The 2,472-nt window shown below is 37.0% G+C and overlaps 1 non-coding gene across 1 annotated transcript; it reads left to right on the forward strand.

Annotated features, from left to right (window-relative positions):
- Positions 1 to 1,714: 1,714 nt before the first annotated feature.
- LOC141415827 (small nucleolar RNA U3) lies at positions 1,715 to 1,927 on the forward strand. Its single transcript, XR_012440786.1, has one exon. It is a non-coding gene; the product is annotated as a small nucleolar RNA U3 (small nucleolar RNA).
- Positions 1,928 to 2,472: the final 545 nt, after the last annotated feature.

A 2,472-nucleotide genomic window follows, 5' to 3' on the forward strand; every position in this document is an offset into this window, starting at 1 on the left:
GAGACTCCTTGTTATGAGGCACCTTGAAATGCTTTTTCAGTGTTTGTGGATCTCAAGGACAGGTAATTTTGTGTGCAAACTGGGAAGCTGTGGGAGCCCCTTCATCTGTCTTCTAGTGACAAAACTTGAATCCAAAATAGGACATATTCAGTATTCCAGAGATTACCTGAGTCCTAACATAAATTTATTCCACATATGATAGATTGATTTTGTGATTCAGAAACAACATAGAAGTGAAATCACTTAGTTTTGAATTTTTTTTATAGCTATATTCTTTCACTTTTCTTTCTTTCTTTTTTAAATTTTGGTGGTACTTTTGTTACCAGAAAGGTTTGTACTTATGTACAGCTCAATTCTTCTGTCTATTGTAAGAATTCAGGCAAGATGGGAAAATAGTGAAAAAAAAGGTCATTGGGAAAGAAGTACACTTTCAAGAGACTGAAAGTGATGCAGGCAGAAGGAGGGAAAGTTCCAGACTCATACAAAAAAATATTACATCTTAGATTAACCATGCTTTGTCTCAGGAACCACCCTCACCTGGCTGGGAACTACACATGTCCCTCCCCTGTCATTAATTACTTGGTGGGACTCTCCTTGTTTTCCCCTTCCCATAGGTTATCATAGGTTTTAAAAGCACCTGAAGTGGAGAGAAACACTGTTTTTGTCTCCTACCTGGGTACCCTCATGCTTCTCTTTGTATTTTTCTTCTCTTACTTTTAATAAACTCTCTTTGCACCCACATGTCTTGGCATGGATTCTATCTGGTGGGATACAAAGAATTTGGAAGTCTTCTGATCAGACTGTACCAGCACTGTTAACAAAGCAGACAGTCTCTAAAGTGGGTTGTCACGAGAGTGAGAAAGAGTCTCAGAATTTGGAGGTGAAAGAGTTATTGAAGAATTCTCAATCTCAGGCCCATCTCATCCCTATGATGGACTTCCAATCTAGGTCTTTATCTTATTAAGTTGAATTACCTGTGTGAAATTCTCAGTCCTTGATTTTATCTATCTGTGTGAAATTCTTGGCCATTTGACTTTGTTATACCTAGGGTGCAGTTCTTGGGCCCAGGGTTTTGTCTTGTTAAATTACAGAGATTATTTGTGCATAACTCCCAACCCCAGGCCTAGTTGACTTTTAAGGTGTGGCTTACTCTTGAATAAAGAAAAGATTAAGTTTTAAGTGAGTGACAAACTTCAAAGCACCCTTGGTCTTGATGAGCTATTTGGATCTTAACAGAGATTGGTCATCTACAGAATTGAAAATTTTAATTACATTGATTTCATTCTTTCTGTGCCCACATCTTATGTTTATCTGCTATTTGTCACTGGAGTTTGAACTCAGAGCCTTGCATTTGTCAGGCAGGCATTCTGCCACCTGAGCCATGCTCCTAGGGCCTTTTTCTTTCATTATGTTTCAAATAGACTCTGTCATTCATGCCAGGGTTGCCTAAGTCTACAATTCTCCTATTTATGTTTTCCATGAAGTTGAGATGATAGGCATGTACTACACTTTATTGGTTGAAATAGGATCGCATGAGTTTTTTTGCCTAAGTTGGCCTTGAATCCCATCCTTCTGATCTCCACTTCCAGAGTTGGTAAGTATGAGCCACCACTCCCAGCCTCTTTCACTTTTCTGATGTGAGATTCCTCTATTTTCTTGACTACTGTTTTAGTTCTTTCATATTTACTGTTGTGCAGCATGCAAATAAACAAACATGATGATATTTTCAGTGATCATTTCTATAGTTCATTACTAGAGAAGTATTTCTGATCATGTAGAGTACTGGAAACCATGAGGAAACATAACATGATCACATGAGTGTAAAGTTGGCTGTTAGTGCTGCTGTGTTGCAGCTGCCATCTGCCATTGATGGTCATTCTTCTTGACCTTTGCAGGAGCCAGAGGGTGAGGCTATCATCTGAGTGGCTCCTATTACAAAAAAGAAAAAAATCGATACCATAAACTATTTCCCAATTTTCAAATAATGCTACTGTTATTATATTATAAGCTTGGTCTAAATATGCACTCTGTTATATTGGTCATAAAATAAAGAATACAACATTGGTTTCATAAGTTATGCATATACATCCATTTAATGGAGTCATAGTACTGTACAGAAATTGTAATTGTAATTGTTATTTTCCAGAGCACTAATAGTTACAAAAGCACATCTATTATGTATCTAATGCAGTCTGAGTGCAGAATGGACACCACCCAAAAAAGGCTGAGTTTAAAATATCTAAATTTTCACAACTCGTGCATATTAGCTGATACTGTTGTTATTGCCCTCTCTGATCAAATCAGTCCAGAGAACACAATGCAGTCCTTTTGGAAAAAGATAAAGTATCTAATTAAGTGGGGATAGATTTTCACGGAAGCATAATAATAGATACATTCAGAGAAAATATGGCCACTGGAAAAAAAAACCTTATAGATAATGGAGTATAAGTCTATCTTTTATAGGGGACTAAT

This window comes from Castor canadensis, chromosome 1 (genome assembly GCF_047511655.1).
Source record: "Castor canadensis chromosome 1, mCasCan1.hap1v2, whole genome shotgun sequence".
NCBI classification, from domain to species: domain Eukaryota; kingdom Metazoa; phylum Chordata; class Mammalia; order Rodentia; family Castoridae; genus Castor; species Castor canadensis.